Source organism: Lactuca virosa, chromosome 9, assembly GCF_052849685.1.
Source record: "Lactuca virosa cultivar CGN04683 chromosome 9, Lactuca_virosa_CGN04683_v6, whole genome shotgun sequence".
Classification (NCBI taxonomy): Eukaryota; Viridiplantae; Streptophyta; class Magnoliopsida; order Asterales; family Asteraceae; genus Lactuca; species Lactuca virosa.
Window position 1 is genome coordinate 183,342,484 of NC_136434.1, and position 14,800 is coordinate 183,357,283.

Below are 14,800 nucleotides of genomic sequence, written 5' to 3' on the forward strand. Positions count from 1 at the left end.
TTACCAAAATTAATTAAAAGCTAAGATTACAAATTTACCCATATCTAGGTTTTTAAAATGATTGGTCTACATTTATGCATACAATAACACAATAATTACTTTAAACACCTGAACCTAACTATATATATATATATATATATATATATATATATATATATATATATATATATATATAGGCTTAGGTTATTTTGTTTTTACTAACTATTGTGTGCGAAAATGCACAGATCTGGACCAACGGATGTAATTAATCAATGGACATGATTTGAGAGTGTATGGTATTAAAATGGGATAACATATACCATATAATCACACAAATTTTAGCAAAAGGGTATTTTGGACAATTAACTACATTTATAAAAGGAAATTTTCGGATTTTTAGGGATAATTAATTCTCCTAATTTTAAAAATCCGAATTTTTTTAATTAATTCAATTTTAATTCTAACTTAATTTGTTAACATAACCGATTTTATTCTATCAGAATTTTTTTTCCTAGAATGCTATTCTTTCATAATTTTATTATATTAGAATATTATTGAAGAATAACAAAATTCTTGAATCTGATGTTGAAAAATAACAACATTCTAACATATTCTTATACATCCGAACTTAAATACAAATTTATACATATATTCTTACAGACTAAAAGCCTTATGCATTGTAATATAATTATACATATTATAAAAGAATATCAACAAAAATGAATAAATTTTTTAAAAAATAACAACATTCTTAAATTGTGAGTATGATCAATCTTTATTCATTCTTCAAGTTATTCCTATTAGGTCTTCAACGCATTCTTCCGGTCATTCCTATCACAAATACAACATAAACTAATAATGGTTAAAAACATGTTACTTGCAATTAACTATCACTTTATATATTCTGATAGAATACATAGAATATGACAGAATACATAAAATACATTCTGGCAGAATACATAGATTTTATTCTGGCAGAATACATTCTGACAGAATAAATAGAATACATTCAAAAGTATTGTATTTACTGCTAATATAATTTTAGATTCCAAATATACAATAACGAGGGACAATAGAAATTGGAATTCAAAATCACAGACAAATTAATTACCTTTTTAAACAATTACATAAAACATGTGTTGCTAGTAATTCTGACAGAATGCATACCATAATTTATCTATCCAAATATCACTTACATGATCAAAGCTTTTGTTTCCTGCTGGATAAAAAAGAATTGTCGGGTACCCATCAGCCTTCCAAAGTTCAAAATCCAAAATCAGAAATCACGTTTGGACTTAACTAAAAAACCTTTAAGATTCAAAACATTAAAATTAAAAAAAAATTACCTTTGCCTTTGGATGTTCATTTATAGTTCCATCCATCTTTGTTATTACTAAGGAATCAATATCACGTAAATGTTTAGCAAGTTTGTTGTAAGTTGCTTCTAGAGCTTGACAATACCCACACCATGGTGCATCAATCTACATATAGATAAAAATGGGTTATATTGTAATTTTTCATTCCATTCCATGATGGAATTGACCATTCCATTCCCTCCTCGATTCCATCTTACCCCTAGTAGAACATCTTTTGACTCATCCAAGACAATACCATCAAAGTTATTCTCAACTACTATCTTCACATCACCATCATTCTAACAATTATCAAAAGAAAAAGTTATAACTTACTCTCAGAATAAATATTTGGAAACCAAAATCCATAAAATAACAACTTACATTCTCAGGAATTGGATCAGATTTATAGAAAACTTTAAGCTTTTCTTCCAAAAAGCCCTCCCCAAAAGCCTGGAAATTTGATATAAAAAGGACATTAAGACATCAAGAAACACCCAATTGGATTCTTACATTGTTAATTGAAGACCATTGATAATTTTAATACCTTAAGGTTTTCAAAGGTCAAATCTTGGTCAAACACGAATTTCTTCCCATCATCATTTCCAGTATATCCAATAACCTGGTTTTGACATCCAATATTTACATTCCATTTTGCAAAAAGTAAAAAAAATAAAAATGAAAAGGAGAAAAGATGGATAATGGAGAAGTGTCTTACTTGTGGAGCATCTCCTGTGATGCCAAAATAATCTCCAACAGGCTTTCCAACATCTTCATTGTCCAATTCAGCATATACAAAGATAACTCCTAAGAATCTAAAACATTGAATTAAATTTGAATATGAGGCGTAATTTGTTTGATCTCAAAATTAAGCAACTGAACTTTACCTTAACAATAACACGATGATTGACGAAGACGATTCCTGACCGAATGCTTGATTGAACCCTAGATCTACTGATGCCATTTATCCGAGTAGAAATCCAAGTATCGAGCCTGGTCTTTCCAACATCTTCAACGCTCTCTTCGAGCCAAACGCCAGTGTAATTGGTTATTTGTCGACTGCCAGAAAAAGCATCTTCTTCTGCTTGTAATTCGTCATCCAAATCCGAGCCTCTTGAGCAAGAAGTGAAGGAAACCTTTTGATGAAATGGAGTAACAACTGGTGTGTTCCGATGGAAGAAAGAGATGAAAGAGTTGGAGAGGGTTCTTTTAGTGGAGAAAATTATGGGGCAAGTGAGGGAGTACATCAACGACATTTTTTAGATGCGTTTCAACCTAATCACTGTAATACCTGAAGGTGTGGCAATGTTAATTGTGGGGAAAGCGATGGAGTACATCGACTCTGACAGTGACATTGATCGACTGCGATGAAGATGATGATAGTGGTGGTCAGCAACCGGAAGGACAAGAAGATGGTGGTGGTAGTCGACGATGAAGACCAGATACATGTGGGTCGATGTTTCTTTAGGTTTAAAGATGAGGGATACAGTATGTCGATGGTTATAAAGAAGAGAAATTAGGTCAACATATATTTATTTTGTTTCCTTAATTGCAAGTGCAAAAAACCAGAAATACCATTTTTGATTTAATTAATTGTTTAATTATTTGCTAATTTGTGATTGGTGCATTTAGGAACACAATAGTTGCTAGAAACATTTGAACCTAGCTCTCTCTCTCTCTCTCTCTCTATATATATATATATATATATATATATATATATATATATATATATATATATATACTAAATGCTAAATTGAAAGAAGTCGATAGAAATGTTGAAAAAAAATATGCTTCTGAGTTTAGTGGTCTTTAAAGTTAAATATTGGTCCTTTTACCTCACAATACAATGCTATCGGTATCGTACCAAGTGTGACCATTTGTTTTTCAAAGTAGAAGGTTATAATTGATAGTATATTTCATATACTATCCAAATGGATTATAAAGTACAATGCTAAAATTGATGTATTTCATGATCTTTATAAAGTACAATGCTATAAAATCATATTAACATGGAAATTAAACAAATAGATAACCAATAGAAAATATGTAAAATATATTAACCAACCTAAGTTAAGCCAAATATAACAAAAAAAATACTTGAACAAAAATTACGCCGACAATGAAAATGCAATTAATAATAAACAATGTTTCTCATTTGGATAAGTTAATATCAGATTTTTTGATCAAGTTTTCAGATTTGGATATCTTTCAACTTCCCAAGGGACATAGCCCCTGGCGGTATAACAATTTGAAGTCAGAATGCAGTGGGGAACATGTTCGGAAGTAACAAGTTAGTGTAAAAGTTGGTATTTTCCTTTGTCTATTTTTTATAACCTGATGCAAAAAGAGGCAAATTAGTTTCTCAAAATAAGATGTACAACCAGATTTTTGAATTAAAATATACTGCCATGTCATGCATTTAGCCCAATAAAATGCAAAATCAGATGTTCGAGATTAAAATAGAAAGGACGAATTAAAGTACAATGCCTTTTTATTTAATCTGTAAATTAGTAATTTTACATGGATTGAATAGTTGGGCAATAAAGAATACAATAAATTTTTTTAAATGTTATTTTACATTAGCAAAATTGTTGTTAAAATATAAATGGTTCCCACTTCCACTGTGGAACCTTTAATGACTTTAACTTGCCATGCGGACGCTGGTGCTCGGCCTTAACCTGTCGACAGGTCAAGCACCTCTCTATTACCCATGCAACATCCCTCTTAATACAGGGCCACCAGTAATCTCTCTTCAGGTCCAAATACATCTTAGTGGCCTCCTCAGTATGCTCAGATATCGACTCATACGTGCCTGCTCGATAGACACGTGCTCAGGGCAATACAACGCCCTCTCATGAAACATCCGTGTAATCACAGTCACGGACTCCGTCCCCTGCTTGAGGGACAAGAACTCCTAGGCCAAACGTTCCCTCTCCACCGGGGGAACATACTCGTCTCTGAACATAGTGGTGAACCTCTCCCAGGTCACCGCGATAAGCTCTGCAGGCGTAAAATTTGTTGTCACAAAATTCCACCAGTCCTTCGCTCCCAAGCGAAGCTGGTTCAGCGCGAACCGTACCCTCAGATGCTCCAGACAAGAACAGGTGTAGAAGCATCCCTCAATGTCAGAGATCCACCTCATCGCGGCTATCGGATCCTGAGTCCTATTAAACTCTGGTGGCTTCGTGTTGCTGAACTCTCGGTACAGCAACGAGTCACCCCCCTGTGGCCTGGCAACGGCGACGGCTGCGGTGGCTGCGGCAACAGCAGCCTCGGTAAGAGAAGCATACCGCTCGTCAAACGTCTCGATCAAAGTGGTCTTGATAGACCCAAACATCTCAGGAATCTCAGATCGAATAGCTGCGGCCACCTCCTCATGAATCAACCTGTGGATCTCCTCATCACTGACACCACTGGTACCACTGCCTCCTGGGTTGTGGCGCGTCCCAACCATGATGTCTCTGAAATACAACACAAAAGAAATCAGAGACTCGCTCGAGTATACTCGCACTCGATACTCAACCCTACTTGTTCTTTAGTACCCTAAGGATTCTTACTTGGACTGCTCACCGATCCGGTGTTTCCAGTAGTACGGGCCCTATACCACCTTCCACAATGCATCGGTATTCACCCCAAGTCCTCCTCCTTGGATCGCAGATCACAAGCACTCTATATCTCACTAAACTCAGGCTACCCTCCAGTAGACCACTCATAAGCTCCTCGCTGCTACCTACTCACTCTCGAAGTATCTCATAGTAGCAGAACTCCTAGGCTAAGGCATCACAAATCAGGCCCACTCTAGTCCTAAATATGATTACCTAGCCTACTCTAGCATGCATAGCACATCACATAATATCTCATAACACATAATGTAAGGGTATTTTGGGAAATCACTGTTCGGGCGCTCGCTGATTGTACACACTGCTCCGCTCTGCTTTTCTCAAAACCTTTTTACTCCTTTTTGAAAAATTGTTTCTTTTATGAAAAATTTCTCAAATCCTCAGTTTGAGTTCGGATATGCCCGAAGGTGCATCCGAATCCCTCAAACCAAGGCTCTGATACCAACTTGTAACAACGTAAATTTTCAAAACAATTTTCCATATTTCAACATAATAAAAAGATATATAGTATTCCCAGAATCTCATGATCAAATGTCATCATAATAAAACATATCCCATAATATCAAAACATAATCCTCTGCCAGTGTGTACAAATCATGCCGGCACCTTCTCGCGATCCTCGCTAGTACCTGAAACACATAACACATAACACGGTATGCATAAATGCTTAGTGAGTTCCCCAAAATACCACATACTGCACATAAGCCACTCGAGGCTATAACTCGGTAAGACCCTCTGGTCAACGTGTCTCAGCGGGACCCCCCAGTCCCGTAGCTCGTTGGACCCTCCGGTCCAGTCTAGCTCGTTGGACCCTCTGGTCCGGTCTAAATCGTTGGACCCTCCGATCCGGTCTAAATATCACATAGCATACATAAATCACAATGCACATAATCTCAAGTAATCACATAACTCATAAGACCCTCCGGTCTGCACATAGATACCATTCTAGGTAATATATAGTGAGAAGACTCACCTCGGTAACACGGATAACTCGAACTCGAAATGCTGATCTAGTCTCCGCCTAATCACACACAAAATAATTATCTCTAATTAATACGGCTCTCAAAGGATAGACTAGTCATTCCCTATATTCTCTCAGAAGGGGAAAAGACCATTTTACCCCTCCAAGGGTCAAATGTCCAAATATTGACCAAACCCTAAAAGTCAACTCCAGTCAACGGCCAACTTTGACCAGACTCGTCGAGTGCACTCGGGTGACTCGGCGAGTCCATGCGTGTCCTCTGAATCCTCCTAAGGCCTCACTCGACTCGTCGAGTTAGCCCTTCTCTCAACGGGTTACCACTGAACACGAACCGTGGTGCAACACGATCCGACTTGTCGAGTCCTCTCATGGACTTGGCGAGTTTATTCCATGAGAATGCTCAAATGACCTTATGAGGCCAGATCTGTTTCTCTAACCTATAGATCTGACCTTCTAACACCCAAAAGTCACGTACAGGTCTGAAATTTACGTCCATGCATCACACATATAGCTTTATTTGAAGAAATAGCTCTAAAAATGGAATCCTAAGCTCATCATTCTCATGTAACATCATAAAGCTTGATTGTTGGGACACTCTGGACCTCTCAAGGTCCAGATCTAAAGTCTATTCCTCAAAGGGACTTCACAAGCTCCATATTTCAACAAAAGAAAGGGTAAAGAAACCCTAGATTCCATAGATCTACTAAATACACGAAAATAGGCATGGATTCATACCTCAAAAAGAAGCCCTTGATGAAATGGAAGAAGTTGTGAGCCCCTCCAAGCAGCCTAGCTTGAATCTCCCTTCGTTCCTTGCAAAGATACACTATGGAGGTGAAATTAGCCCTCTCTCTCTCTCTCTAAGCTCTCTGGCTTGCTAGGGTTTCTCAGGGGTATGGGTGGCCGCAATGAGGGCTATAAGGTCCCTTAAATAGGGCATAGGCCCAAAGATTTAGGGTTTCTGCCCACAGCGCGGACTCGTCGAGTCCACTCGCCGACTCGTCGAGTCCGTTCATTAATCCTTGTCAGCAGTCGCGATCCTACTCGACGAGTCTAGGCGTCAACTCGTCAAGTCCCTCTCCTTGGCTCAAAAATAAATACTCAATTTATAATACCTGGAAATCCAGATGTTACATGGGGCTTGTCGGGTAGCAAGCTCAGGATGTTACGCATGTGGCCAGCCGGGTCACTTGAGCAGGGATTTCCCCAAGAAGGGCTTGATTTGTTTTCACTGCAACCAGACCGGCCACAAACGGGCCGATTATCCGAGGTTGCAGGGAAGGGGAGGAGCAGTGGCGGTGCCTGCACCCGCCACACTGAGGATCATAGATGGCCGCCCTGCTAAGGCGGATGCGCCAACAGTGAAGATTCGGGCATTTCAGTTGACTACCGAGGAGGCTCGAGCAGCGCCAGACGTCGTGGCTGGTACGTGTTATATATTTCCTTCTTGATATTGATTTGTATTGCTTATGTATATATATGTGCTCATGCATAGGGACCTTTTTGGTAAATGGTATGTTGACCCACGTTCTATTCGATTCGGGTGCTACCCGATCGTTTGTATCTCTTGCGCTTGGCAAGAAGTTTCGGGATGCGTCGGGGAATTTGGGTTCCCTGGTTGAGGTTGAGATTGCGGACGACCGCACTGTGACTGTTGCGAGGGTGTATCGGGATTGTGTCCTAAATGTGCTTGGGGAGAGGTTTCGTGTTTACCTAGTCCCAATACCGTTACGAGGACTGAAGGTGATCGTCGGGATGGACTGGTTGGGGGCTAATGGGGCCATGATCGATTGCGAGCGCCAGTTGGTGAGGGTTCGAACCCCAAGTGGGGGAGAACTGGTTATTCATGGGGAGAAGGCCTCGTAGGGGCCAAATCTCTATTCAGCTGTGAGGGCTAGGAAAATTCTTCAGCAGGGTTGTTCGGGATTTTTGGCTTATATCTTAGATACGAGGATCAAGACCATGACGGACGTGGGCATTGTACCGGTTATACAGGAGTTTTGGGATGTCTTTCCCGAGGAGTCACCTAGGGTGCCTCCAGAGAGGCAGGCGGAGTTTCGTATTGATTTGGTGCCGGGTGCCGCTCCGATAGCCAAGGCACCGTACCGGCTAGCTCCGTCTAAGATGTAGGAGCTATCTACGTAGCTTCAGTAGCTGCTAGACCGAGGTTTATCCGTCCGAGCAGTTCCTCGTGGGGAGCACCGATCCTGTTCGTGAAAAAGAAGGACAGGTCACACAGGATGTGTATTGATTATCGAGAGCTGAACAAACTAACGGTGAAAAACCGTTATCCACTACCGAGGATCGATGATTTGTTCGATCAGCTGGCGTCTTGGTTTTCCAAGATTGATCGTCGGTTGGGGTACCATCAGATGAGGATTCGGGAAGAGGATATACCGAAGACAGCTTTCAGGACTCGGTACAGGCACAATGAGTTTGTGGTGATGCCTTTCGAGCTCACCAATGCCCCAACAGCGTTCATGGATCTCATGAATAGGGTGTGTAGGCCGATGTTGGATCAGTCGGTAATCGTGTTTATCGATGATATTTTGGTCTATTGTAAGACCACGGAGCAGCACAAGCAACATCTGAGGGAGGTATTGGAGACACTGAGAACGGAAAGGCTTTATGCCAAGTTCTCAAAGTGTGATTTCTGGTTGAGAGAGGTGCAGTTGTTGGGGCACGTCATCAACCAGGAGGGTATTTCGGTTGATCCAGCCAAGGTTGAGGCAGTGATGCGGTGGGAAGTACCGACGAACGCATATGAGATTCGGAGCTCCTTGGGTCTATCAGGGTATTATTGAAGGTTCATCCAAGATTTCTCCAAGATCGCCGTGCCATTGACCCGTTTGACCAAGATGAATGTGACCTTCCGGTGGGGCCCAGACCAGCAGTTGGCTTTCGAGACCTTAAGGCAGAAATTATGCAAGGCCCCGATTCTAGTGCTACCGGAGGGGCTGGATGATTTGGTAGTTTATTGTGATGCATCGATCTAAGGGTTAGGGGTGGTACTTATGCAGAGGGGGCATGTAATTGCTTACGCCTCGAGGCAGTTGAAGCCTTATGAGGCGAATTACCCTACTCGCGACCTGGAATTGGGGGAAGTGGTGTTTGCCCTTAAGATTTTAAGACACTACTTGTATGGAGTACGGTGCACTATTTACACTGATCATAAGAGTTTGATGTATTTGATGGATCAGCAGAACCTCAACATGCGACAGAGGAGGTGGTTGGATGTGCTAAAAGATTATGACTATGAGATCTTATACCATCCAGGGAAGGCTAACGTGGTGGCCGATACTTTGAGCCGCAAGACGGCAGGTTCTCCGATCGGGAACGTTTGTCTGAGGATGACGGTGGTCTCTCCACTACTAGATATGATCAAGAAGGATCAAGTGGAGGGTGGTTTAAAGAAAGAGAACTGGAAGATAGAGCGGATTCGGGGGCAGTTTCCCTTATTTGTACAGGATGGTCGGGGGCTCTTGACACAGTGTGGTCGGGTGTGGGTACTGGTGACCGGGGGAGTGAGACAGAAGGTATTGGAGGAGGCACACAAGTCCAAGTTCTTTATACATCCGAGAGCTACAAAAATATATAGAGATCTAAGACTGAGCTATTGGTGGCCCTGCATGAAGCGGGAGATCGCTTGCTTCGTGGAGCGGTGCTTGACCTGCAGGAAGTTTAAGGCCGAACATCAGCGGCCACATGGCAAGGTTCAGCCGCTACCCATTCCTATGTGGAAGTGGGAGGAGATCATTATGGACTTCATCACGAAGTTACCACGGACAGTGAGGGGTGTGGACGCCATATGGGTTATTGTGGATAGGATGACGAAGAGTGCCCACTTTATTCCGATCTCCGAGAGCATCTCCGCTGAGAAATTAGCGGATATTTACGTGCGAGAGTTGGTGGCTGGGCACGGGGTGCCAGTGTCAGTAGTCTCTGACCGGGATGTCCGATTTACATCTAGATTCTGGAAGAAGTTCCACAAGGAGCAGGGCACTCATTTACATTTCAGCACAACGTACCACCCCCAGACAGACGGCCAGAGTGACAGGACGATCCAAACACTCGAGGATATGCTTCGGGAATGCATGTTGGACTTTGGAGGGAGTTGGGATACATACCTCCCACTAGCAGAGTTTTCATACAACAATAGTTATCATGCTAGTATCGACTGACCACCGTTTGAGATGTTGTATGGTCGGAGGTGTAGGACCCCTATTTGTTGGGGTGAGGTAGGGCGCCGAGTCATGGGGAGCACCGAGGTGGTGCTCAAGACAAATGAGTTGATTCAGCAGGTGTGTGACAGACTACGAGTCGCACAGAGGCGTCAGAAAAGCTATGCTTACCGGCGCTGATCGGATCTTGAGTTTCAGGTGGGGGATTTCGTCTTGCTGAAAGTGTCACCATGGAAGGGTGTCATTAGGTTCCGGAAGAGGGGCAAGCTAGGGCCCCAATATATTGGACCGTTCAGGATTACTGCTCGAGTGGGCAAGGTGGCATATCGCTTAGATCTGCCGGATGAGCTTAGCCAGATACACAACACCTTCCACGTGTCTCAACTTCGAAAGTGTGTCACAGACGAGGCCGCAGTTGTCTCTCTAGACGACAGTCAGGTGGACGAGATCCTGAACTACATTGAGTGGCCCATTGCGATTTTGGATAGGAAGACCAAGGTTCTGTTGGATTAGTGTCTAAGTCCATAACTATAATTGGTATGTACTTGACCCGGCTCGGCATGGTCCATTTGGGTTGCATGGCATCATGCATTTGGATAGACTAAAATTAGAGAAATAACACTTAAGGTTTGGTAATATATTATAAGTTCTAATATATTAATAAGATTATTTAATTAGTATTGATCAAGAATTAATTTGGAATTAATTAAGTGATCAAAAGGAGACTAATTAAATATATGGGTTGATTGTGTGAATCATCCATACTTATATAGTGGGCTAATGCTCCATGGATGCTCCATGGTGTTTTTGTACCCATGGATAATGGAAATGAAAGGCCATGACAATTAGGGTTTACATGGTGTAACCCTAATTGTGACACACTATATAAGCATCTTATTCTTCCCAAAATTGGCAACCATGTGAGACTATGAAGAAATGGTGAGGGCTAGCCGATTTCATGAAGTGTTCATTTCTCTCTAAGTTATTCCAAGTGCATTTGATGTTGTGTGAACCATTTGAGGTGTCACACTTGGGGCACTCGGCTCTTAAGCATCAAGGAATCAAGCTACATAAAAAGGTATGTATTCTAACTTGTTTTATAACCCAAGTATCTAAGTTTGTATGCTAGTTAGGGTAATACCTTGGAATATTCATATTTGCATGTATAATTGAGAAAACATAGATCCAAGGTATTTAGGGTTGCATGTACACTTAGGAGTGTTAGAATGCTCAAACCCCATCAGTGGTATCAGACCCTAGGCTTGTTTTCTCTTATACTTGATGCAAACTTGTCTTTTCAAAGCTGAAACTGTCCAGACCATAAAACTCGATGAGTTTATGCAAAAAAATCGACGAGTTCATCATTTTGGGCATGAACTCGACGAGTTCCTCAAAGAACTCGACGAGTTTTGGGTGCTGACAGCTTGTTGTTTGATGTTTGTGGCTGAAATTGGACTAGGAACATTACCATAAGCTGTTTTGACCATGTAAACTTGTTTTTGATGTGGTAATGTTCATGCTAATCCAATTTCAAAGATAATTGTCAATAGATTCATGTTTTGTATTAGTTTAAGGTTTAGGCTAATTACATGAAAAAGTTTGATTTATCTTGTTCTTATGAGTTGCTTAGATTAATAGAAAAGTTATGTGAAATTGTTTTTTTCAATCCAAATTAATCTAACAGTTGATTCTAAAATGTGTTTTTGTAACTTGTCCTCAAGTTATATGAAAAGTCACATTTAAGATTCATAAAACTCATAAATATTTCCATAGGTTATGAATAAAGAAAAGTCACATTCTTTTAATAGTTTAAATTCTTCCATAGCTTGTCCTCAAGTTACGGAACTTGAAGAGTTTTTGGATTAAAACTACTTTAAACACATAAGTTATGGAATTGAATAGTTTTGAATAGTTTCAAAACTTTCCCTCAAGTTTTGGAATTTGAAAAGTTTTCCTTACGAATACTTTAATTCCAAGTTAAGCCCTTAGAATTTTAAAAGTTAAAATTCAACCCTTATACTTTATAATATTATAAGTTAATAATATTTATATATATATGTATAAGAGCAAGTTGTCTTACCATTAGTAAGCCTCATTCACGAAGCCGGTCTATAAGGGGGGTATAAGGTTACTGCCTATAAAATGACAGTTTAATGGGTGTCCACTCTCACCCATCGCTTCCTTGACTGGTGGAGGGTCGTTAGCCGAACGGGTAGGGCAAGGACTATAATTCTCCCTTCATTAAAAGTATTAATGATAAATACTAAGTAACAAAACACTTATAAATTCCTAATCTTAGTTACTTAGGAAAATGTGAATAAAGTGCTAACCCATGAAATTACACTTTGCACTTTGCATAAGTCGGTTAGTGGAGCGCGTGTGGTTAACCGGCACACTAGCTTGATTTAAAAAGGTAGGCAAAGGGTTTCTTAAAGTTTATCATAGGCCGGTGGAGTGTGTGTGGTTAACCGACACATCGGTTGAGTGATAAACATTTAAGGGTACCAAGTAATTTGCATGGTTACTTCACACCTTGTTTTGTGATCCTCGGCATCCCAGTCACAAAACCTGAAGGGCACACTCGAGATTGAAACATGCCATTGAACAGTTCAATGAATCTCAAAAGATCTAGGAGTTTCAAATCCAAGTAAAACCTAATTAAATTATTTCGTTTTCATGGTGGAAATTGGTGAATCGTCATTCGCCTACCTTCAAATATTCTATAGCTTGGATTACGGCATCCCTCTTCCAAGTTATAAAATATTGTGTTGGGTCCTAGCCTTAATATTTCATATTGGGTGTTATATTAAGGACTTTAGATCAACTATCTTGATTATCTCCCCAAAGAGGTCTAGTTCAGACATCTATGATCTTCCCTAATCTCTTGGAACTTCACTTCCTCCACCTCCCCAATTATTCTTCTTAACCCACAAGTTCAAGGTCACTCTAGCCCTATTGGCAAGCAAGGTCTATGTGTGCTCACATCTTGGAGATGAAGTCACATATTGACAAGCCAGGAGAGTTGGGTGTCAAAGTCTTAAGAAAGTTGGATGTTCAATCAGTTTCTAAGTCACATAGTAAGTTACCTTTGGGACTACTATGAAATAGACTATGACATGACCCTTAATGATATTATCTATTTGCTTGGTACCGCTGAATCAGCAATGATTTGGAGCTTTAGTAAAGCAAATTCGATTAGGAGATCAACTTCCCAATGGACATTAACAATGGAAACATTGGATATCTAGAAAAGCCTTCGCTTCCCAAGGAAAGGGATTGACCATAGTCAACTCGGTTGTCCAAATGGTAAGGCAAGTCTGCGATACTCTCATGTACCATTTCCAAAGAGTCCATATGTTTCTCTTTCCAGAGGAAGGGGCATTGGTTGCGAAGCTGCCAATTTTACCTGAAAGATCATAAGGCTGGTAAAGTCAATAAGTTTGACTCTACTTCAGGTAAAGTCCACTATCTAACTCGGTTAAGTTTCTATTCTGAGATTCTTATTACATGATGTGACTGGGTCACATGTTGATGTTTTAAGAATCAAAGGAAAAGTGAAGTAAACTTAAAGAAAGAGTATGCTGAATCTGACCGCGAAGATGGATTTCTATCGCTTGATTGAAGATCGGATTCTTGAGTTACTCTTAGGAGTTATGATAGATTGCTAGGAAACATGTAATAGCATAGTTTTCATTTAAAGTTGCATTGTAAGGAAAAAGTTTTTTTTTGCATTTTATAAATAAAATAAAAAGTTTGTTTTACTTTATTTTATATCTCCTTGCAATGGCATTTATGAAAACGTGATGTTTGTATGTTTCTAGCAATATTGAAAATATGAATTTGATCCTTTCATTTGTGGTAGTGTCTAAATTTACCAAATAAGGAAAGCTTCTCATCACCCAAGTTTTCAGTTGGATAGAAACTTGGAATCATACAAGTTGTACAGTATGATGAATGAGAACTTTCAGCTTTGGAGAATTAAGACTAGTTCCTTGTTCGCATGTATATGTGAGTCAAGTGAAGGACTAAGGGATCGAGTACACATTCTTGTGCACTAATCCGGTCCACCACAAAAGATCGATAAGACTATTCGTCATGATTTACTAAAGTTTAGTAAATTTGGTTATACTTACAAGTATAATTCTGAAACATTGGAATAGTGTCGAATGAGAAGAATCAAATTAGGCAGAAGGATAAAAGTTTCTCAAATCTGAAAAGATGGGAGAGTACTTTAGTATCATGTCTTGTGTACATCTTAATGATTAAGAAACCATGTCACAATTGGTCCTCTAAAGACATCTTAGTGCATTCTTATGACTAAGAAGAGGAATCTTGAATTGTTGGAATGGTTAAATCAAGAAGATGAGTTATACTTCGTTCCAAAACAAGTCTTAGAGTCATACTCCAAGACTGTAACTTGAGTGACATATCTTAAAGAAATGTTTAAAACACTTGTCAAATGTAAGAGTAAAAGTGTCCTACTCTTGTACATTTGAAATTGGTAAGTCGTGATGTTTTGGATAAAACAAAGACCAACTTAGGCCAATTGTGTGAAGTATTTGTCTTGATAAAGAATCTGCACTATCTCTTGAATATTTGACAAGATAGTCTTATATGTCAAGAGGACAGTGGGAGTCTTAAAGATCCTGGAAGAATTTCAAGATCTAATCAAGAATAAAAACTTTT

The 14,800-nt window shown here is 39.8% G+C and overlaps 1 long non-coding RNA gene across 1 annotated transcript; it reads right to left on the reverse strand.

Moving 5' to 3' along the window:
* Positions 1-1,707: 1,707 nt before the first annotated feature.
* LOC145136521 (uncharacterized) lies at positions 1,708-2,135 on the reverse strand. The gene is made up of 3 exons (XR_013720506.1): positions 2,050-2,135; positions 1,879-1,953; positions 1,708-1,784 (listed from the first exon to the last, which is right to left on the reverse strand). It is a non-coding gene; the product is annotated as an uncharacterized LOC145136521 (long non-coding RNA).
* Between the last annotated feature and the right edge of the window lie 12,665 nt (positions 2,136-14,800).